The sequence below is a fragment of the Vombatus ursinus genome, unplaced genomic scaffold (assembly GCF_900497805.2).
Source record: "Vombatus ursinus unplaced genomic scaffold, bare-nosed wombat genome assembly UNPS02014773.1, whole genome shotgun sequence".
Taxonomy (NCBI): Eukaryota; Metazoa; Chordata; class Mammalia; order Diprotodontia; family Vombatidae; genus Vombatus; species Vombatus ursinus.
The window spans coordinates 42436585-42461983 of NW_020954551.1; the positions used below are offsets into that span (position 1 = coordinate 42436585).

The 25399-nt window shown below is 40.1% G+C and overlaps 1 protein-coding gene across 3 annotated transcripts in view; it reads right to left on the bottom strand.

Annotated features, from left to right (window-relative positions):
- The window catches only part of MGLL (monoglyceride lipase), a 158677-nt gene that overhangs the window by 104262 nt on the left and 29016 nt on the right, over positions 1–25399 (bottom strand). The gene's annotated exons all lie outside the window — the stretch shown is intronic.

Consider the following 25399-nt stretch of genomic DNA (forward strand, 5'->3'; position numbering starts at 1 on the left):
CTTAGAAAGATAGTGATCAGCAAAGTTTGAGGAGGGATGAATTTTTTTGGAAAATATAGTAAGTTCTGTTTTGGACATGTTGAGTTAGAGATTCTGATAAAGGGGGGAAGGAAGGGAAAGGAAGGGAATAAGCATTTATATAGTACCAGGCTAAGTGCTTTACAAATATTATCTAATTTGATTCCCACAATAGCCCTGTGAGGTAGATGCTGATATTATCCTAATTTTACAGTTGAAGAAACTGAGGCAAACAGATATAATGATTTGCCCAGGGTCATACAACTAGTAAGTGTTTGAGTCCAGATTTGAATTCAGGTCTTCCTTGACTCCAGGCCCAGCTCTCTATCCATTGCACTACCTAGCGGAATGATGAGACATTTGGGTTGAGATATCTAGCAGGGAGATAAAAGTGTTCAGGGGGCAGAGAGTAGTCCAAATTGAAAAGTAACCATCTTCCATTTCCAAGAGTGGTTTTTATTTATTGGCGGCATGATAAACTACGATTTCAAAAAGTCCTTTGAGAATAAGATAACAAGCATTGTATTTCAATTTAATTGAGCAAATATTTATTAAGTATTTACAAGACACTGAGGAGGAAAAGATGAAATATGATATAGTCTTTGCCCTCTAGGAGTTGATAGTCCAGGAGAGGAAATCAAAACACTTTAGGAAAGCCTAAGGAAGGAGGATCACTTTCAGCTTGGTGGAATGGTGGGCAGAGAAGGTACAAATTTCAGACTTGTAGAGCGTGTTATGGTTTTCTCACAACTAATATGTAAGAAAATGTGGTAAAGCCCATGGTTGTTGAACAAGGAAGGGTAAATGCTAAAACTTCAATAGCTGCCGCAGAGATGATGTTTGCAATTCAGACACACTGGCAAATGATTATGATAAGAATTTAAAGTAAAAAAATTAATCAATCTATAAACATTCATGAAATGCTTACTATGTGCTAAGCGTTGGGGATACAAAAGGAAGAAAAAGACCTCAAGAGTCTGACCTTAAGGAGCTTACAGTCTAACAGGGAAAAAGTAAGCAAACAAGTATGTACAAACAAGCTATGTGCAGGATAAATAAGAAATAATTTAAAAAGGGACGGCACTAGAATTAAGAGGGGTTAGGGAGGTTTCCTATAGAAGATGGGATTTTACTTGGGACTTTAAGGAAGCCAAGGAGGTCAGAAGGTGGAGAAAAGGAGGTAGAGAGTTCCAGGCATGAGGCACAGCCAGTCATAATGCCAGGAGCTAAGAAATGGAGGGTCTTATTCATGGAACAGTCAGGAGGACAACGTCACTGGATCAAAGAGTACGTGTCAGAGAGCAAGATATAAGAAGACTGGAAAAGTGGGAAGGGGTTAGGTTATGAAGGGCTTTGAATGCCAAACAGAGCATTTTGTATTTGATTCTGGAGGTGATAGGAAGTCACTGGAGTTTATCGAGTGGAGAAAGGGGGAAAGGTGACATGATTGGAACTGTGCTGTGTGAGGTGATGAAGGCATACGCTAGAGTGGTGGTAGTGTCAGAGGAGAGAAGGGGGCTTATTGGAGAGATGTTGCAAAGGTGAAATTGATAGACCTTGCCAACAGATTGGCTATTGGTGAGGGGGGCGGGGAGATAGGAATTGAGGATTGTGAGAAATGAATATTTCTCTTATATTTAATAACTAATTATTGTATTGGAAGGTTTTTCCCCTTTCTACTTCCTCATCCATAAATCAAACAGTGTGGGAAATCTCTCTTAAAGACTTACCCAGGCCAAGATCTAATTCAAACGGTAAAAGAAATTCTAAGTTTAGGCTAATGAGTGTATTCCTGCTCATTGTGTTTGCTCAGAGAGATTGATCCTGCCTATTATCAAGACAGGTGATATGGAAGTTGATGTCTTTTTGACCAAGATTTGAGTGACTTAAATCGCATACCCCAAGACTATCATTTTAATAAAGCTAACACCTGTTATTATGTTAACTAATCCTAGTTTATTGCCACTCCTTGGGAAAACCTCCTCTTCAAAGGGCATATAAACTGTGACCCCAGCACCATTAGGGATGTTTGGTCCTTTTATTGTGACCATCCTTTTATTAATAACCTTCTCGCCTTATTAATAAAATTATTAAATTCCCCAGAAAATATATCTCTTGAACCTTTTTAAATGTCACAGCATGACACCCAGGTTATAAACCTGAAGACCTGGGAGGACAGTGTTGCCTTCTACACTAATAGGAAAGGGGTGGGGAGGAAGGAAGGGAGGAAGATAATGAGTTCTGTTTTGGACATGTTGAGTTTAAGATGTCTACTGGACACCTCATTTGGGATGTCTGAAAGGCAGTTAGAGATGCCAGATTGGAGGGCAGCAGAGAGGTTAGGATAGGATAGGTAGATTTGAGAGCCATCAGCTTAAGATGGTAATTAAATCAATGTGAGCTGATGAGATTACTGAGTACTATAGAAAGTCCTCTCTAGAGTAAATAACTCACCTATAAGAGGTGAATTCTAAGCTCCTCTTTAGTACCCAGAAAGAAATATGGTAGATTCGAATTTACTGAGGCAATGCTTTTAGAAAAATTATAATCACTTACAAGTACTTATGGAGAAAAAAAATTATCCATATTCCAATGGATATTGAGAGGCAGAATGATGTTAATAAAGTGTTGGACTCAGGTCAAGAAGATCTGGGTTCAAATCTTGATTCAAACTCTTACTAGCTGTGTGAAGTTTGGCTTCACACACTGATCCTCAGCTCCTCCTCTATAAAACGTCTCAGCACTGTCTTCTAACTAAAAAACTATGATCTCATGATCCTACAATCTGTAAACTCCTCTATATGGATGTTCCCTCTAACAATGCAGATCACAGCCCATCCATGTCTGCCCATCCTGTGGGACTCTTGTTCATTTCCTCCTCCTAAGTTTTTCACAGTGGTTCTACCCAACATACTGGGGGCCTTCCTCAAGAAATCTGTTCAGCCCTGGTGGTAGGGGAAGAATGGGAAGAGAGATGTAACCATAGCAATCAACTTGTAAGTTTACAAGGGAGGGCTTCAACAAGATGGAGCTGGGAAGCCTGGCTCTGATGCTAGCAGTGTGACTTGAACAAGTCTTTGGGTCTCAGTTTCCCCCTCTGTAAAATGGGTATACCTGCATAACCTATCTCATTGCAGGGGTACTGTGAAGTACTTTAAAAACCTTAGACTGCTCCAGAAATGTGAGCTGTTGTTATGTAAATGTTAGTTATTATTATGAGTAGGTCATGAACTCATGGCTGGAAACCACTGCTTCGAAACTTTATAAAAACTCTTGCATTTAAAAACACTCACTTTAGCTCTCTAAAAATACATGACCAAGTAAATGCTGGGGTGTTTGGAGACAGGCTGGAAAACTCACAGACACTAATGGGTCATTCCGCTAACTCTACAATGAGCTGCAAAAAGGTATTAGAACCCCCTATCCAAACAACACCCAACTCAGAAAAAAAAAAAACAACCCCTACAATGTGGGAGATGCTTGCCTTAGATATTTTTCGTAGCTCTCCTCTTAACTGACTCAGTTAAGGAAAAGAATAAAGTCGCCATTGCCCAAAGTAATTCCAGTAAAAGGATTTCATAGCAAAAAGTCAGCAGACATAGGCAGAGCGGCAGATGGACCAATCTGGCACCCAGCACTCTGTGACTGGGCAGTTCACTGGGCTAATGCATAAACTGCCGGTGAGAGGGGTGAGCCAAGGGCCCTAGGAGGCTGGGGGGTGGGGCATAGAGAGAGGCAGGGGTGAGGGGGTGGGGGTGAGGCCAAACCAGACAACACACAAATGCACTGAGTTTGAAGCAATCAATCATGTGGTATCCTCCTCCTCACAGGCTCATAGATCAAAGCTTTGAAGAGAGAAAAGATCTCAGCAGCAACGTTGCCCAACCTCCTCATTTTACCGATGACTAGTCTAAGGCTCAGGGAGGTTAGGTGACTTGGCCAAAGTCACACAGGTAATAAGAACCTTCCGTCTACCCCCTCACACTTAGGATACAACAACTGTGAATCTCAAAGCTGAAAGGGACCACAGGGATCATCTGCTCCACCCCCCCTAGTTTATAGATGAGCGAGAACAAGGTGTGGAGGAGTGAAGGGATTTTTCTCAAGGTTAGTAGGAGACTTAGGTTTCTAAGCCAGGTCTCCTGACTCTAAATCCAGTCATTTTCCCACCATACATCATGTAGTCCAGCATTTCCTTTTAAAAAATGAAGAACCTGGGAAGAAGTGATGTGATGCACCTAAGTAGAAAGCCCCTTGTATTAAAGCCGGATTTAAAGCCCACATCCCCTGCGCTCCAATCTTGCGCTCTTTCCAACACAGTCCTGCCTTTTTGTTCTTCTCTCACGGTAGTAGATGGAGGTATAATCTTTGAGGCCAACCAGCCATTCAGGGAAAACTTTATGACCTTGGTCTTGGGCTTTTTAGTTATTATTAACATTATTATTATTATTATTATTAACCATTATTATTATCTTATTATTATTAACCATCCACTGAGTTGGCCACAGGACAAGCAGTAATCTATGAAACCATACTTAAATGAATGTTTAAAAACACCATCAGAAAGAAGGAAGGAAGGGAAGGATGAAGAAAGAAAGAGAGAAAGAGAGAGAAAGAAAATGAAGCAAAGAAAGAAGAAATAGAAAAGAAGGAAGGAAAGAATGAGAAAGAAAAAAGAAAGGAAAGGAAAGAAGAAGGAAAAAGGAAAAGAAAGGAAAGGAAAAAGATTAGAAAGAAGAAAGGAAGAGGAAAGAGAAAGGAAAAGGGAAAGAGAAGAAAGGGAAGGGAATAAACATTAATCACCTGCTATGTGCTAGGCATTGTGCTGAAAACTTTAAAAATATTCTCTCATTTGATCCTCATAACTACTCTGGGAGGTAGGAGTTATTATTATTCCCATTTTACAAGTAAATAGAGATTGTGACTTGCCCAGGGTCATACAGATGGTAAGTATCTGAAGTCATATTTGAACTCAGGTCTTCCTGACTCCTGGCCCAGAAAAGAAAGAAAACAAGCCTCAACCAAAGGTAGTAAAACTTCAGATGAACTTGGAAGGAGAAACACATTTTGTTTGTTAGTTCATTTGGTTATATTTTGTTAACTGCTAAGGAAATCATGTATAATCCACAAATATGGAAGATATTTCCTCCTTTTATCTTTTGTCTTTGTTGATGGCTATTAAGTTACACACACATAATATATATGTATATATATAAAATATGTGTGTAATATATATACAAAATGTATGTGTACATATATATACACAGAGAGACAGTGAGGGGTGGATAAAGATCTTTATAGAGATAGATAGATATGGAAAGAGAGATATTTCTCTTTATAGAGATAAAGATACATAGATATACATGGAGAGAGGAGAGAGAGAGAGAGAGGCTGGCATATAGAGAATCATTTCATTTCATCTCATGTGGGAAAGGTGGCAGCTCCCACTGGATGAAGTCCTTCCTTCCCACAGGATTCCCCTTTCTCCACCACCTCTTGAGGCCCTTAGGGCCAGCTCTGCACATGATCTTAAGCATGATCTGAATTCAGGAGGGAATGGCAGGATTTGCATTTCCCTCCTTTCCCAAGGAAGACGTTGTTGCTCACTGTATCATTTTATAATGGTTTCCCACTCACTCCGATGGATCTCTAGTTCTCTGACTCCAGCACCAAAATTCTCAGGATTGAATTTTTGTTAAAAAAAAAAAATCAAAACCTCACACCCAGCTTCTGTTGAAGAGACTGCATGTGGGTATGTGATGGATGGACCTGATCCACTTCCCATAACTGAAACAGAAGCAGTAGGACTCTGTGGAAATCCAAATTTAACTTTTTTTCCTCCACTTTAAATTTTGTAAGCAGATTTTCTTTCCTCTGTATCCATGGTTCCATCACATGCTGAGGCCCTGATGATCTCACAATTCAACAACTATTTATTGACTACCTTCTATAATAATACACACACCTTCCTAGAGAACTATAAGGTTCTATTTATTGATTTACTGTAAGGTAAAGCACTTTGCTCACAAGAACTCTGTAAGCAGGGAACGAAAGGACTATTTATCCCCATTTTATAGATGACAAACCTACGGTCCAGAGAGAAGTGACTTGGCCAGGGTCATATAGTTAGGAGTCAGAGCCAGGATTTAGATGCCAGTGTTGATTCAATACTGAGCTGAGCACCATGGGGGATGTGAAAGGATAAAAAACACAGTCTGTGCTTTCCAAGAACTTAAATTCTCATAGGGAAGATAAGAAATACACAGATTAGACAACAAAGATATTGACCAGCTGCCTGCTAGAAGTTCCACAGGCATGTCAAGATCACTATGTTCAAGGCCTGCCCCTCCTCTCAACTCTCCTCTTTTTTTGAGAGTACTATCATCCTTCTGGCCACCCAGGTTTCCCACCTCAGCCTTGTTCTTGGCTCTTCCTTTTCCCTCAACCCCAAATCCAATCAGTTGCCAAGTTTTTCCAATTCTACCTCTCTAACACCCCTTCTTTCCCCTACTCATACGGTGACAATCCTTTTGTGGTATTGAGTTGACCTTTTCTGTGCCTCATTTCTTACCTAGCCTTAATCACTGAATGGGTGTTGCCTCAGAAAAACTGACACGTGGGAAAGACCTTAGCTTAAAAAAACCGAAGTCTCCCATTGCATCTGAGGCCATCTCTGGTTCTGATCTATATCTTGCCACTGGACCCAGATGAGGAGAGAGGGAGGCTGGTGACTTTGCACCAGCAAAAGCTTTGCGTCAGGCCATGTCCCCTCTCCAATCCATCCCTCTCTACGAAAATCCCTCTCCATGAAAATAACCCTCCTCTGCTCTAGAAGCTTTGGGAGCTCTCTAGGACCATATATAAACTCCTCTGTTTGGCACCAAAAGTCTCTCACAATGTAGCTCCACCCTATCTTTCCATATTGATTTCACATTATTTTCTCTCCTGTGCTTTATATGCTAGACAAAGCGGTCCACATACTGTTCCTTGTGCATGACAATCACCTCTTGCCTCAATGGAATGTGCTCCCTCCCTCCTGGCTGCTACCTCTCAGCACTTCCTCTGTTTGTTATTCTTGCTTGTTTCTTGAAGAGGACCATGACCTCAGGAAGGTGGTATCATGACTTGCAAGTGAATTGGATTTAAGTGAGACAAGGCTGTGCAAAGTCACTAGCCTCCCTCTCTCCTCATCTGGGTCCAGTGGCAAGATATAGATCAGAACCAGAGATGGCCTCAGATGCAATGGGAGACTTCGGTTTTTTTAAGCTAAGGTCTTTCCCACGTGTCAGTTTTTCTGAGGCAACACCCATTCAGTGATTAAGGCTAGGTAAGAAATGAGGCACAGAAAAGGTCAACTCAATACCACAAAAGGATTTTCTAATCCTTCCGGTTTTTACCTTTCTTCTTTTCCCAAAATGTCTCTGTGTTTATTTTGTATGGACTTCGGTACACTTTATGTTTACTCATCTGTATATGTTGCATTCCTCTAGTAGAGTAGAAGCTTCTTGAGGGCAGGGACTGTTTTCATTTTATGTTTTTTTTATTCCCAATGCCAAACTTACACTTAAAGCTTAAACAATACTTGTTGAATTGAACTAAATTATAATCAAGGGTCATTGCCTACGCAGTGGACAGTAAATACTACAAGGAAGAGGTCAAGAGAAGAGAGAGATCACTGTGGATTAGCATAGTCAAGAAAGGCTTTGTGCTGAAATCTGTTGTGCAAAGAAGGATGGGTGGAATTTTTGTAGTCAAGAGAAAAAGAAGGGGATTTGAGGGAGAATAATGAAAATGAATAAAAGCATAAAAGTATAAGTATATAAGTGTAAGATACACATATATAATATATAAAGTATATATATGTATAAATAAGAGTATAAAGGTACAAAGTATAAATAAAAGTACAAACATGACCTGTCAAGGGGGAAAAGTGAGCAGACTAGCTAGGTTGCTACAGAAATTTCATGAAAAGAAATAATAATGGATAAGGTTGGATAGATCAAAAAAAGAGCCAGGTCATTTTAGAGCCTTGAATACCAAGGTTATATATATAATAATAGCTAGCATTTATATAGTACTCTAAGGTTTGCAAAGCACTTTATAAATAGTATCTGATTTAAGGCTCAAAACAATCCTGGGAATTGGATGCTATTATTATCTCCATTTTACAGGTGAGGAAACTGAGGCAGAGGTTGTGACTTGCCCAGGGTCACACAGATGTGTGAGGCAGGATGTGAACTTGGGTCTTCCTCTAATCCAAAAAAGATTTGTTAAGTGCCTACTATGTGGAGACATGCTAAATACTGGGGATATAATTAATAAAAAGAAAAACAGTCCCTGCCCTCAAGTAGCTTACAATCTGACTCCATGTTCAGCACTCTATCTACTGTGCCACCTAGCTGCCTCTGGATTTAGAACAGGAAGGAATATTAATGATTGTGTAGTCCAATGAAGAGTCCAGAATAGTTTTTTATTTCTACTCTTTCCACCTCCATCTCCCTCCCCCATAGCCAATCTATTGTTAAAGCCTGCCTTCTATAATGTCCCTTTCATCTTCCCATTCCTTTCCACTGCCACTGTCATCATTAACCCTCCTTTAGGCCTTCATCACTTGCTCGAACTACTGCAAATAACTTCCTAATTGTTCTTTCTTCCTCAAATATAGACTTTCTCCAATCTAATTTTCATACAGCTGGTTCATTTAATGTTCTTAATGCATTAAGCTGTACGTATCACTCCTCTACTCAAAAACCTTGATTAGAACTCCATTGCCTACTGAATGTATATGTGCGTATGGCCGTGTGAGGAATTTATCTTTAACATTCAAGGCTTTCTGCAATCTAGCTCCAGCCTACTTTTCTAGCCTACTCTCTGTCTCTGTCTCTCTGCCTCTCTCTCTCTCTCTCTCTCTCTCTTTTTGTTGGGCAATGGGGTTAAGTGACTTGCCCAGGGTCACACAGCTAGTAAGTGTTATGTGTTTGAGGCCAGATTCGAACTCAGGTCCTCCTGAATCCAGGGCCAGTGCTCTATCCACTGCGCCACCTAGCTGCCCCCTTTCTAGCCTGATCTCATACTACTCCTCTACAACCTGTCCAAATGGTGAACAATTGTTCATTCCTACCCTCTCTCTTCCTGCCTTTGGTCAAGCCATGCCCCATGTCTAAAACGAACTCCCCAACCCATCTTTACCTGTTTACATTCCTCCTTCATTTAAGTCCCAATTCTAGCACCACTTTCTCCTCCATGAAAACTACCCTGATCTCCCTCCTCATCCCCCACCTCCTCCCTACCCTCCAATAGCTCAAAATGTGAACGCTCCCTTCTCAGATTTCTCATAGCATTTTGTCTGAGGCTGATCACCCCTTGGGTCACATTTCACCTGGTATCACAGTTATTTATGGAAATGTCTTATCCTTCTTACATTATAAACTTTTAGAACAGTATTTGTATCTTAATTCACCTGGATACCCCTAGCATAATGCCTTGCATTCATATAATAAGTACTTAATGAATGTTTGTGAAATTCATTCCAAAGTTTTTTGAGCCTTTGAGGACCTTGATAAAAGGGCAAATCTAGGAGAAGAGAATTACAAGGCAAGAGAACAAAAAGAGAATTGGACTATTTTGTCCTTAAAATACAGCAAATAGTTTCATAAAAAGCAGTACAATCTCTTTTTAGAAGAGGATTTTAAGCTTATAATATAAAAAAACACTTCCATTATATGTTTATAAAGATGGCCAGGGTCTTCCAAATTCATTCCATTTTATAATACACCTTTCAGAAATTGCCTATGTCCCAAAGTGAAGAACTGCTTTACCTGCCATTCAATTTAAACTCAAATGTTGGAGGCTGCCCTCAATCTCACCAACACTTCAAACACAGAGACACAAAAATAAAAGACCGTGGGCAAGTCATTTTTCAAAGGTGACTGCAAGAAGTTATACACCCAACAAAAAGGGAATGTAGGAGAAATGAGAAAGATGTTGTTGTTTAGTTGTTTTCAGTTGTATCTGACTCTTTATGATCCCATTTGGGGGTTTTTGGCAAAGATACTGAAGTGGTTTGCCACTACTTTCTCCAGCTCATTTTATAGATGAGGAAACTAAGGCAAACAGAGTTAAGTGACTTGCCCAAGGTCATACAGTTAGTAAGTATCTGAAGCCAGATTTGAACTCAGGTCTTGCTCACTCCAGGCCTGGCCTGGCACTCTCTCTGCTGTGCTACCTAGCTACCCTAATGAGTCAGACATCAAGGCAGAAATAACTGCTTCAAAGCTCAAACTAGGGACCACCATGAATCTACTATCCCTGAGGTTCTCTCAGGATAATCTGTTTGGGTCTATTTGGAGGCATGTCTTCTCCTAGAGTTCCTATCCTTGGCATTGAATCTGCAGTTGACCAGTAGTGGTACAAACAAGTTAGGGATATGATTAGTTGGTCAAAAGACTTATGTTCACATTCTGGCTACCCGCACAAATGTAGTAGAGTGGAAAGATTGCCTTGGACGTAATAAGTACTTAATAAATGCTTATTGGTTGATTGATATGGAATTAGAAGGCCTGGGGTCCCAACTCTGCCACTTACTATATGGCTTTAGATAAGTCATTTCATCCCTCTGAGCCTCAGTTCCCTCATCTGTAAAGTGAGAGGGTCAGTACAGATCATTTCTAAGGTCCTTTCCACATCTAAAGTCTTATGTTCATAACTCATTTTGTCTCTAAGGCCCTAAATATCTCATTTCCAAAATGGTAAAAATGCACAATTCCCATCATAAGGTTGCAGTGAGGAAATTACTTTGTAAATCTCATAGTACTATATTATTGTGAATTATTCTTTCCCAATGCTGGATTTTGCCACTTCTATCCATGGTAGTTTATGCATTTCAAGCACCAATTAAAACATTTTCTGACTTCATAATCTATCCAGATTTGGCAACTATTTGCCACGGTGGTGGGCACTGCCCTTCAAGCTTCTGATGTTTCTGTGAGAGCAGGAACCACTTTGGCATACTTGGAGGCATTATGCCATATAGGGATGCCTAGGACCAAACTGGAATCTCTTTCCCTGTCCCTTGCCCAGTTAAAGGTCCTACCGACACCTCAAACTCAGCATGTCCCCAACTAGCTCATTATCTTTCCATTTAAAACTGCTCCTCCTTCTGACTTTACTATTTCTGTCTACAGCACCATAATTCATCCAGTCTTCCACTTTTAGAATCTTCATGTTCATTTTGATTCTTCCCTTTCCCTTATTTTCAATAACCAATCAATCACTAGGTCTTTTCAATTCCATCTCCAAATCATCTCTTGACTTTGTCCTCTCCTCAGTGCCCTTTTGCCACCATCCTTGTTCAGATCCTCACTACCACTTACATGGGCTATTCACAATAGCAACCTGATGGATCCTCATACCATTGCTCCTTCCTGCCTCAATCCGTCTCTCACGTTGCTGCCAGAATGATCATTCTCATTCAGAGATCTGGTCATGTCATTCCTCTGCTTAGAAGTCTTCCTGGGCTCCATATCCCTCCCAAGTCAAGTTCTAATTTCTCTGACTGACAATCCTGGCCCACTAAAACATGGCACCACCCAATCTTTGTAGCTTGATCTCAGATTACTCTCCCCATGTACTGGTCAAACTGAACAAGCCTCTGTCCCCGGACCATTGGCCTAAGAGAGGTCAACAGGAACATCTTGGCAGACTAAGACCACAATGGGTCTCAATTACCCTTGGGAGTCCTCCTAGAGTTTGTTTCCCCTGATCTAATATGAACCTATCCTCCAAACAAATGGTTTATCGTTCTGTTCACAGATCCTTCACTCAAAAGAGAAGGAATCCTACATAAGCTGTAAAGGAACCACTTTGGGGGAATTTGATCCTTTGCAGAGGTCAGTCAGGCTCTCTTTGTAAGCCACAAGGTAGGTAGGCTCCATTGTAATAGAAGTCTAAATAATACCAAATGCTGTAGACAAGATCAGATGTCCATACTAACCATTCCTGCTGAAAACAAAACAAAACAGAACAGAACCTATGGGAGCCAAGAGATTATGAGATTGCTTCCCTCCTCCTTCCTCCATTATATAACCCTGTACTGCCACTTCTTGTTAACATAACCTACAAAGTCTTATAGCAAAATCATAGAACCACAGAATCTCAGAGCTAGTTGGACTAGAGGTTGTCTAAACACCTTCGTTTTATAGAAGAGGAAACTGAGGCCCAGAGAGGGGAAATTTCTTTATTTTTTTATTTTTTTCCCACTTAATAGTATTTTATTTTTTGCAATTACATATAAAGATAGTTTTCAGCATTCACTTTTATAAGATTTTGAGTTCCAAATTTTTTTCTCCCTCCCTCCCTCCCTTTTCAAGATGACAGGCAATCTGATATAGACCATACACATACAATCATATTAAACACGTTTCCACATTAGTCGTGTTGTGAAAGAAGAATCAGAAAAAAAGGGAAAAAACACATGAAAGAAAAAACAACAACAAAAAAGAAAAAATAGTATGCTTCCATCTGCATTCAAACTGCATAGTTCTTTCTCTGGATGTGGATAGCATTTTCCATCATGAGTCTTTTGGATTTGTCTTAGATCATTGTATTGCTGAGAAGAGTTAAGTCTAACAAGTCCATCACACAATGTTGCTGTTACTGTGTACAATGTTCTCCCGGTTCTGCTAACTTCACTCAGTGTCAGTTCATACAAGCCTTTCCAGATTTTTCTGAAGTTCGCCTGCTCATCCTTTCTTATAACACAATAGTACTCCATTACGTTCATATACCACAGCCTGTTCAGCCATTCCCCAATTGATGGGCATCCCCTCAATTTCCAATTCTTTGCCACCATAAAAAGAGCTGCTTTAAGTATTTTTGTACATGTGGGTCCTTTTCCCTTTTTTATGATCTCTTTGGGACACAGACCTAGAAGTGATATTACTAGGTAAAAGGGTATGCACAGTTTGATTGCCCTTTGGGCATAGTTCCAAATTGCTCTCCAGAATAATTGGATCGATTCACAACTCCACCAACAATGCATTAGTGTTCCAATTTCCCACATCTTCTCCAATATTTATTATTTTCCATTTTTGTCACATGAGCCAATCTGATAGGTGTGCAGTGGTAAGAGGGGAAATTTCTTGTCCAACATCACACAAATAATAAGTAGAGAAGAGCTGGAATTTGACTTATACCTGCATCTTCTGGCTTCCAAGTCTAGTGTTTTTCCCTCTACATCATAAAGCCTATTGGTGTACCTTGCTTTGTGAGTCCCATACATAACTTAACATCCATTATAGGCACATACTTAGGGTGATGGGAGAAGTCTCAGAACAATCTCTTGATTAGAAAATTAGTCCAGATTGTATCCGAATGGCTTCGCCATCACATACTGCCATTACCAGACCAAACTAACAAACACTGTCCCAACCATAAGAGTGAGACCACAGCACATACAACGTCAGTGGAAGAGAAAAACAAACATTCCCAATCTCATTTAACCCTCGACAACCCTGTGAAGTAGGTGCTGTTATTATCCCCTTTTTACAGTTGAGGAAACTGAGACAGGCAGAGGTTAAATAACCAAGGTTGTATATCTAGTAAACATCTGAGGCTGGATTTGAATTCAAGTCTTTCTGACTCCATATCCAACACTCTATTCACTGAGCCATCTAGCCCCACTGGTGAAGTTCCAATGACATCCATAGCAGAGAAACTTCTCAGGTGGTATGCAATGCAGCTCTCCCTGAGCCTGGGAAGCTTGCCTTTGCTTCACCTTCATCCTTCAGACCACCAAAAAGTATGCAACTAAAGAAAATTCAACTGTAGCCAGCCTTAATAACAGCTTTTCCTCCTACATGCCCCAGCTAATATTCCCTCCACATAATGCCAAAATGATCATGCCGTTGCTCACAATGTATTTCACCTGGTCTCCAAATCTCATTGGTACTTTCTTAATTATCATTTCAACAGATGTGTTCTCATCTTCTCCGGCCTCTCCCCAACCCAGCTTACACAGCACTTCTGGATCAACTGACTTCATGCATAAATCTGATCACATCTCTCTGATGCACAAAACCCTTCAGTGTATCACCACTGTATGATGAATCAAGTCAGATTCCTTAGCCCCATACCCAAAGTACTCCATAATCTGACTTCAAACTACCTTTCCAGCCTTTTTTCAAAGCAGTCCCCTTCATATGCTTCATGCTGTAACCAAACTGGTTATTAGCTGTCCCCAAACACATCCCATGTTTTCCCATCTCTTTGTTCACACCATTCCTTGGTTAGAATGCATTCTTTTGGCCCCTTCCCCTTCCCGCCCTCCCCCCATCTCTGCTTGTCCCTTAAGGTCCAGATCAAATGCTGCCTCTTTCTTAAAGCTTTCCCTGATCTCCTTGACAGTGATTTTTCCCTCATCTAATCTAATAACACTTTCCCTATATGCTCATCTTATTTAGATTTGTCTTACAGTTATTTAAGTCTGGTCTCCTCTATTCGATGACAAATACCTTGAGGAATGGAACTGTGACTTATTTATTTTTTAATTTCTCCCAGTGCCTGGCACAAAACATTGAAACCATAGTAAGTGCTTAATAAATGTTTATTGAATGAACAAATTCACAGCCTCGGTGCAAGTCAAATATTCAAAAACCAAAGAGTATCTTCAGTACATATGGGAGCTTATTATTGGAAAGGAATTTGAAAGGAATTCATGGTGAATTACTTTCCCCCCGCAATGTCAGGATCACAGATTTAGAACTGGAAGGGACCTGCAAAATACTCTAGTAATCTGACTCCCTCATTTTACTTAAAGAGAAACTGAGGCCCAGAAAGACATGACCTGCTCAGGGTCACAAGGCAGTAAGTGGCAAAGTTGGTAAATAGGTATTTCCTCATCCATTCTATATCCATTTGAGCCTTTTCTATATCAGTGTTGCTTCTATTCTGGAAACCGACTGGGCTAACGTATATGCTAGGATCTGCAATCAGAAACGCTTTTGTCAGCAGCAATGACTTTGATTCCCATTTGACCTTAGTGGATAGGAATTCTTAGTGCCACAGTAGAAGAAACAGATGGGATGCTTTCTGATGGAAAAGTGGCAATTACAGAGGGTCCCTTAATAGAAAAGAAGCAATCAGAGGGGAACCAGGCCCATAGGACAAAACGCTGGCAGCCCTATGATCCCCGCTTTCTCAATAGTCATTGGCAGGCAGACTTTGGTCCCTCTTTGCAAATCACATGAATCCCTGGAGAAGGAAAGGCAAATCTAGTCTTGTAAGCACATACAAAGCTTTGGCTTTTTTCCCCTTTAGAAAAAAGCGTTTATCAAAGGGCTGAGCAAATCATGTATTTTAAGCATTTGAAAATTAGTAGTAAAGGTCACTTCAGAGCAATCTCCTTTTAAATATTAGGTGCCAATAGTTAAAGAAAGTTTTTCAATATGATCTATAATTTTTATATGTAATTTTCCTCCACTAAAACAAATAACAAACATCCTTTCATAAGTTAATCATGATAAAAAAAAAAGCCTGCCAACAATCCCAAACAGCAAGGATAATAAGAACAACGATATTAACAACAACAATAACTTGGGCTTACCAAGTGCTTTTATCATGACAACCTCATAAGGCAGATCATAATCATAATAATAATAGCAATAATAATAATAATAATTCATATTTACATGCTGCTTTAATACATTATTATTTTAATATATTTATTTTTAGAAATGAAGGTTGTTGGATTGAATTTAACTGAACGCTTACAAAGCATTTTCCTCATTAACAACCCTGTGGGGTAAGTAGCATTAGTATTCTCTTCCCTGTTTTACTGGTGAGGAAACTAAGCTAAAGAAAAAGGAAGCGACTTGTGCAGTAACTGCTAGGAAACTTCTGAGCTGGAAATTGACCCCAGGTGTTCTGATACCAAAAGTTCTCTCCACTGCAGAAAAGAATGCTGCACTAGAGAGAAATCAGAGACCTGGGTTCTAGTCTTGGCATGTCCTCACCCTTTTGGGGCTTGAGTTTCCTCATATCTAAAACTGCTTTAGCTCCAGGGTCTCTTTCATTACCAATATTCTTTGACATCTTCCCTTCAGAGCAGACAAATACCAATATATAGTACTAGAAAAATATGGCATCCTTTTCTGCTAGGCTTTAGAAAACTCTTCTTATGGAGTTCAGTTTAGTTGACACCGGACTGTTATCATCAACCACCCAGAACGCCTCACTTGAGCAAAGTTTAGACAATTAGGAGGCAGCACTGACTGTTGTAACCCTGAGGCTGACGTGTTTCACCATGGGAGGTACTGCTGTGGTTAGGGCTTGATTGTCCTAGAAAAGCAGCTCTCTGAGTGTGGTCCAAGGACTCGAGTAGGTGGGGTTTTGGTTCCCCAAAACCCTTTAAGGTGGACTGCAAGGTCAAAACTATTTTCATAATAATACTAAAATGTAATTTGTCTATTAAAATACTTCTCCCTTTTCCCATTATATATCTGTACAAAGCCATATTTTCTTTATATATTCCAACCAAAACAAAATTATTTACACAGTCTGAATGCAAAAGCAGATACGAGAAACCAGCTGTTATCTATTAAGCTAGACATTAAAGAGATTTGCAAAAATATGTAAAACAATGTCTCTCTTCTCACCAATCTTTTCTTTGTTTTGTTTTGGAAAATATAGTTATTTATTTAATAAAAATGTATTTATGTTAATGTGTAATGGGTTGATTATTGCTACTTCTAAACTGCTGCTTCTACAACTGAAATGACTCAACAACAACAAAATCAACCTTTTACCAAATTGGACCCTGGATCTGAAAGGGTCAACTCTGAATATAGTTCTCTATTCATGCCACACCCTAGGGATGCTGTTGTAACTACACAAGCCAAAATGTTTAACTCCTCATTTATTTTTGGGAACTGAAAATTACACTTTTGTGTTATATTTATCTTGGCGTCTTGTTGTTCAGTCGTCTGACTCTTTGGGATCCCATTTTGGAGTTGTCTTGGCAAAGATCCTAGAGCTGTTTGTTATTTCCTTCTCCAGCTCATCCTACAGATGAGGAAACTGAGGCAAACAGGGGTAAGTGGCTTACCCAGAGTCACGCAGATAGTAGATGTCTGAGTCTGGATTTGAACTCAGGAAGATGAGTCTTCCTGATTCCAAGCTCAGTGCTCTATCCAGTGTGCCACCTAGCTGTCCATTTAGCTTAGAGCAAGCACAAAAACAAAAGCGTCAGCAAAAAGCATTTGAAATTAAGAGTCTAGGTTTGTCAAATTTAATGCTAACCTCTAATACATCTAGTTAGTGTGGCATATAGGAAAAAAAGTAGACATGGAGTCAGAAGACCTGGGTTTGAATCTAGACTTCATCATCTCTGTGACCCTGAGCATGTCAACTGACTTCTCTGGGCTCCAGTTTCCTTATTTGAAATTGAGAGAGTTGAACTAAATAATTCTTTCAGCTATAAAACTCACCCTAATATTATGAGAGGGAGAGAGACAGAGACAGAGACACACACAGAGAAAGAGAGAGGCAGAGAAAGAAAGAGACAGAGATAATATAGATGTAGAAATAGAAAAGAATGTTTCCAGGGGCAATGAGGTATAACGCACGCTGTCAAACTCAGATAGAAATGGGGGCCACTAACATGAATATAAGGATCATTGTGAGCTACATATTGAATTAGTTTTAAAACATATAACACATTATATATATTATTATACATATGTACACATATTATACATTATTAGATATATGTATATTATTGTATATCTCATTGTACTTTTATCTAAAATAGACAAATATTTCCCAATTACATTTTAATCTGGTTCTGCTGCACTTGGGACTGTTGTGGACCACACTGACCACATGTTTGACAACTGTAGTAAATTAGAGAAAGATCCAACTTTATAACCCGAAAGACCTGAATTCAAGTCCTGCCTTTGACATAGAATGACTGGCTGACTCTGGGTAAGTCATTTAACCTCTCAATGCTCTAGGCAACTTTCCAAGTCTGGAAGTTGGAGAGGAGGTGGCAATCTGTATTGGTAGAGGAAGAATCTGGGAACTTCCCATCTGGGAATTCTTTGTACTAAGTAAATCACAAGCCCTTTTCCTACGTGTATATTTGTGTATGTGGGTATGTATTTATATGTATGATATGTGTGTGATGCTGGTTGGTTGTTATCCTTTATGCTCAAAGAGGACCAAAATGACATCACTGTGTCAGGGTCCATACACCGTGTGTCTGACTGTGGCTGATCAGCCCAAGAGGAGCTCAGAAGGTTCTCCCACAGGTTGGGCACAGATAGACCATATGACCATTTGGGAGGGAGATGCCTCTAAATTTGCGCATCTCAAGTTTCTTTGGAGCTACTGCAATTCTGCCTTACTCACAGAGCACAGCACCTTCTTTGTACGGGCATACTTTGCTAGGTGGTCCTGTGCCAGTGTCTCCCATGTCTTACAATCAATTCCAAAGTTATTCAGAGAAGTGTGTATGCGAATATAGATATAGATATAACACAGTACACAGTGGATAGAGTGCTGGACCTGGAGTCAGGAAGACTGCTCTTTGTGAGTTCAAACCTGGCCTCAGATACTTACTAGCTGTGTGACCCTGGGCAAGTCACTATACCCTGTTTGTTTCAGTTTCCTCATCTGTAAAATGACCTGGAGAAGGAAATGGCAAACCACTCCAGTACCTTTGCCAAGAAAACCCCAAGTGGGGTCATTAAAAGTCAGACATGACTGAAAAATGACTAAACAACAACCAAAAAAAAAAATACACAGGAGCCTAGCTCTATTAGCTATATACTGAGCAGAACTGAGTATGAGACAGGTCCATTTGAGCCCTTTGCAAGGGATTTAGTTCTTAAAATACCTAAAGGACTTTGTTCTAAAATGCGCCCTCACCCCTAGAAGAATTCCAAAGGCACTCTGTGGATATAGCAAGAAAGCTATACCATCTTGATTAATCATTTTTAGAGCACTTAAGGGGCCTTTGAGATCATCTAGCCCAACTCTCTTATTTTACAGAAGAGGAAACTGAGGCCCCCAAAGTGTCTGGTAACAAGCAATGCAGCCATGTCTGTGCCTGTCAACTTCCCCAAGCAATGAGCCTTTCAAATTCTCTCCCAATGTAAGAATGTTAAATTCAAAGTCAGCCAACCCAGAAAATTATTCAACTGGAAAATTGCAAGCCATAGCAAAGACACACTTTCATAGAAACCTTCAAAGCCAGACCCAGCACCAACCAGCATGAAACAAAGTGGCAGGGTGAGTTTTTAAACAATAGTGTACATAATTTATCAAGACACTTGCAAAGTGAAACATTAATAAGCAGAGAGCTGACAAGTGTGTGCTGTCTCCAGTATGGTGGTCCACTTTCTATAGAAGCCTGCTTATTTCCAGCTGCACTGAACCTAATCTTTTCTCCCTGTTCATTGTCTTTGAATGCCCTGAAATACTGATTGCCTCTGCCTTCCTGAAGCCCTGTCTCTTGGCTTCAGTGACACATCCTTTTCCTGGTTCTCCTCCTACCTCTCCAGCCAGTCTCTATCGGTCTCCTTTGCCAGGTCCTGTTTCTTGCCTCTTACCTATCCATTCCCACTCACCCAGCTTTTAAGTGTTGGCTCTCTCTTCTCTATCCTTGAAAACTCATCTACTCCCTAGGCCTCAACTGATGACCACTATGAAGATGACTAATGATCCCTGCCCCTTCATTCCTGACCAGACTCACCTAAGTTCCTGCCCCACATCTACAGCTGTCCACTTGACATTTCCATGTGGCTAGCCCAGGACTTCAAATTTTACAAACAAATTATGCAAAAGTCACCATCTCCTCCTCCTCTCCCTAAAAAAAAAAAACCAGCTTCTTATTTTGGACGACGGCTCTCAGTATATGGTCTGTCTTCTCCCCCATTTTACAGGTAAAGAAATTGAGGTGCAGACAGGGGAAGTGACCTACCCCAGCTTAAACAGTTAGCTGATGGCAGGGCTGGTATCACACCAAGTATCCTAAAAAGTCCAGTGCTCTTTCCTGTAGACCAACTGCAGCTTTATTTGTTTCTCTCACTTTTCAGAAGCAAACATTTTTTATGAACTATTAACAACATCTTGCCTTCATAATAATGTTCTCTAGTGTCACATCAGAACTTTACTCACATAGTGCAAATAATCTATACCCCAGGTTAGAAGCCTTTGGAAGCCCAGGTAATTCTCTAGTAAACGCTGAAGGAAATACTCCCTCAACTTGGGCTATTACTCTGCTATCAGGTTCAGAGATAAACTCTTTATTCCTACCCAGGAGGGGAGAAGAAAAAGGCTACGCTGGGGTTCACCATGGGAAAGGGGGGTCGATCAAATAGCTTCCCAGCTCAGCCTGTCAGATGTTCTCAAAGTGGCTTTGCAATTTCCCTTGGAACGAAATGAGATACATACATAGCTTTCAAATAAGATGATGGGCCTGGGCCTGGATTCAAGAAGACTCCTCTTTGGGAGTTCAGATCTGGTCTCAGACACTTCCTAGCTGTGTGACCCTGGGCAAGTCACTTAACCCTGGTTGCCTCAGTTTCCTCATCTGTAAAATGGCCTGGAGAAGGAAATGGCAAACCACTCCAGTATCTTTGCCAAGAAAACCCCAAATGGGGTCATGAAGAGTCAGATATAAGTGAAAAAAAATGACTGAACAACAATGTATACTAAGTGCTTTGTAAATTGTAAAAGCAGCTATTCAAATGGCATTTCCTATTCTTTGTCCCTGGATCTGGGGCATTCACCAAGTCTTCCCAATTCTTCCTCTGGATTATATCATCACAGCTGTCCTTTTCTTTCCACTCTGAACATCACCATGCAAGTTCAGATTCTTTTAAAGGATGAATGGGAGGGAATTCAAAAGGAAGTCAGGAGAAAGTCTGAGCAAAGGTATGGCTGCAGAAAAGCAAAGAGGATGCTTGGTGGAGATCCCCTAGTTTGACCAGAACAGAGAATACTAGTAGGGGAAGAGCAGAAGATACGGCTAGAGAGGTAGGCTGGCACCAGACTATGCCTGTCCACAAGTTTAACCATTTTACTTAAACTCTTCAAAAAGTCATGACTTTGTCAGTGTGGCCACAGGATCCATCATGGACACAGATCACAAAAACCCCACACCCTCATAGAGGGTCTTTCAAACCTGCTGTGACTGAAAAAGCCATCTCACAACATGGAGGTGGATGACCTAGCTGATGGAATCAATAATGGATGTGCTACAAAAACAAAAAGCATTAACGAAAAGAAAATCCTTCCCCTGCTCCTTCACCTACTGTATATTTTCTGGTACTGCCTGGTTTTCTTTTTGAAAACCACTTGTCTTGTCGAGCATCCCTCTGGTAGCTGTGTCCTCCGGTCTCATGTCTGTCAGATGGACTTCTGCCCTCATGTTTGGCCTGGTTTGTTTTCATCAGTGAGTGTCTTGATTCTGGCCAATCTATTGGTTCTGATGCTCTTGGAACTTTCTCTTCCTCCCTGATCTTTGATACCCTAGCTTCAACCTTGCATCCATTGCTGGTTCTACCCCCAGTCTCAATGACAGTGGAGGCACCAGGGAAGGCTCCATGAACATTCTCCTACTTAAGTTGATCCTTTAAGGACAGATAGATTAGAGTAGGGGTTCTTAACCTTCTCTTGTGTCCTGGTCTCCTTGGGCATTTTAATGATGCCCGTGGACCCTTTCTCAGAATAATTTTTTAGATGCATAAAATAAAATACCTAGGATTACAAAAGAAGCTAATTGTATGAAAATATAGTTATCAAAATGGAAAAAAAAAAAGCAAATCCACAGGTCCCAGATTAAGAACTCCTGGACAGGAAATGGCATTCCAAGTAAGAAGAATGGTATGAGCAAAAGTGTGGAGGCAGGAATGAGCCAGGCATGTGTGGTAGATGCTAAGTAGATTAATCTAGAAAGTGTAGAATGTTGATGATGGGAAAGAGTGGGTGACATGGCCGAAAAAGGAGGTTGGACCCTGACTGTGAAGCCAAAGCTTTTGCTATTGATCTTGTAGGTAGGAGGGAACAGTTCAAAGTTTTTGAGCAAGAGAATTAAGTGATGAACTTGATACTTTAAGAATATTTATCTGTCATTGTAGGCAAAATGGATTGGAAGGGAAGGTATTTGAGGCAATAGACAGGAATGCCAGTTGGGGAGTGTTTGAATAACACAGGGGCAACACATAGATAATGCATGAGTAAGGCAGCTAGGTGGTTCAGTGGATAAAGCTCTGGGCCTGGAGTAAGGAAGAATTGAGTTTAAATCCAGATTTAGAAACTTACTAGCTGTGTGACCTTGGGCAAGTCACTTAGTTTCTATTTGCTTTAATCCACTGGAGAAGGAAATGGCAAACTACTGCAGTATCTTTGCCAAGAAAATTCCATGGACAGTAATGGCATGCTTAAGTCCATGGGGTCATGAAGAGTAGGACATAACTAAATGAGTGAAAAACAACAAGGCATATAACAAGATATAATCATCATGTTGTGAGATGAATTTTTCAGCCACAGCAGGTTTCAAAGACAATCTCATATGGTATGGAAGGTTTGTGTTCTGTGTCTATGGTGGGTCCAGTGGCCACACTGACAAGTCATATTTCCTTAAAGTGTTACAATGGTTAATCTTTTGGGCAACAGCAACATAGCAGAGGGGTAAGGAGGCTGCCTTGGAGTTAGAGGCATGGGATTCTATTCCTGGCTCTCTGTATTATCTGGGTGACTTTGGATAAGTCTTTTCACCTCCCTGGGCCTCTGTTTCCTCATTTGTAAAAAGAGAGAAATGTTCTAGATGGCATCTAAGATCCTTTCCTGCTCTAAATCTATGATCCTGTATGTACCAGCTTGTTCATTAGCAGAATTCTGGGTGGCACAGTGACAAGAGTGCTGGACATGGAGTCAGAAAGACTGGATTCTGAATCCTGTCTCAGACCATTAGTAGTTATACAACCCTGGGCAAGTCACTTAGCCCCTCTCTGCCTCAGTTTCTTCATTTGTAAAATGGGGATAATAATAGTGCCTATCTCCCAGGATCATGAGAATCAAATGAAATAGCATATATAAAAGGCTTCTCAAACCTTAAACAGCTATAAATACCATAAATTCAAGTCAGTTACTATAGATGTATGGTCACAGATACAGACCCATGCTATTTTCATGCCGTTTTATGCTAAATCCAAATTGATGACCCTGCATTAACATTTATAGTTTTGCTGGTTTGATTGATTTCCTGACTTGACTGTAGACACGTACTCTCAGTTCCATACCAATCCAAAAATTGCTCATAAAAATAGTAATAGCATAAAACTATATTGCAGTGAAAGAACAATGTTTTACACAACCTGGGTTCAAATCCCAGCTCTGCCACTCACCATCTGTGTGACTTTGGGCAAGTCACTTGAGTTCTCTGGGCCTCAGTTTTCTTCTAAGTGGAGCGCTGAGACCAGAGTCAGGAAAACCTGAGTTCAAATTCAGCCTCAGACACTTATTAGCTATGGGACCCTGGGCAAATCACTTAACCTCTATCTGCTTATGTGTTATCATCTGTAAAGTGGGGATAATAACAGCACCTACCTCCTTGCATTGTTGTGAGATAATATTTGCAAAACACTTAGCACGGTACCTGATACATAGTACGTGCTTAATAAATGCTTGTTTCCTTCCCTTCTTCTAAAGTCCTTTCTATCACTAAATTCTAATTTTAAAATACCATAATAACTTCCTCAGTTTATGTTTCTGTTCCATAACATATATAGTATTCTTGAAGGATGGTACTATCTGGTTTCTGTCTTTGAATTCTCAGGATCTATAACACAGTACATCTGCACATAGGAGGCACTCAAGGAATACTTGTTGAATTAAAGTCTGAATTCTACAGACCCAATGGGATGTCTTCCAGAGTTTATGAGCCAGCCCTGAGCTTGAGGAGGAATTAACTCTTGAACTCAGGATAGGACAAAGAAGGAGTTTTCTGGGAGGCAATGGTAGACTGGGGAGATAGAATAAAATGCTGAAGTTTTAGGACAGAGATTAACAGTATGCAAGAGATAAGAAGGTTTTCCGAATCAGCTACAGAAAAGCAAAAGACATTTTTTTTATAAAGTGAGATGTCCCTCAAAAACAACTAAAATTCTGGTCTTGAATAGAACTATAACCAAAGCCATGAAAAAAACAGCAAAACCATGCTCAGTTATGAAATCACTCCCCTAGATGTGATTTCCCTCTTTCTGATCAAACTCATGATTGTTACTCATTCAGGCAGGATGACTGAGAAGAGTTTTAAGAGCTCAGTCAATCAGTAACTTCAGGCAAATATGGAAATATCTCTTTTAGCAATGCAAACTTGTTACGTGAGAAAAAAAAAACCCCTGCAAAGAGGACTGGAACACAAGTGCAATAACATAGATAATAATAACAATGACAACAATAATAATGGTGTTTATATAATGCTTTAAGGTTCGCACAGCACTTTATAAATATTATCTTCTTTAATACCAGCTTATAGCTAGCATGGATCAAAAGTAGGATCTCTTTATTTCCCACTTAAGCTCAATTATCCCCTCCCCAATTTCTCCCCTTTCTACTAGGTTGTAATCTCTTATTACTATTAGAAACCTGTGTTAGTTACTCCTAAGTGAGATGGTTAACTTGCTTTATATGAAATAGGTTAGAAACACATGTGGCAATATTACCTAAATATTAAATATTTTCAGCCTTAATATCCAAAGGAAATGAAGTCATTCCATGAATATGGGGGATAAAATCTTAAGAGTTTTGTTTTTTTTTTTTTTTCATTATAAAGCACCTATGTACTGTGAAATGAGATTGGGAACATTAATTTAAAACTAGTAATTCTCTCTTCAGCATATTCCAAAACTGTGTGATGGTACTGGCAAGCTATAAAACTGTTCTTTAAAGAAAGGGGGTCCTTTAAAAGCCAGTGTTAAAAAGGACATTGGGAGCTAGTCTACTGGGACATTACTAATGTTTTGAATAAAGCATCCAATAAAAGCCGTAGGATGGCTCAACGAGGAGAATACTTTCCAACTGTCATAGACTCCAGAAAAAGAAAACAGAGTTTCAGGAAGTTTAATATGACTAAATTTCATCATATGAATGATTACTTGGATGCAGAGTTCCAAGAGTGAGTCACTTTCCCCTGGTGCTACTTGTTTATTCTTCTATTCCATGTGGGTTTCAGAAGTCCACATCTCCAGCCAATGTCAAAGTCGACAAAGCTTCCTGCTGTCCTGCCTGCAGCTTCTCTGACAATAACAATACGGATTGCTAATATTTATACAACACTCACTACATGCCAGACACTGCGCTGAGCGCTTTATAGTTA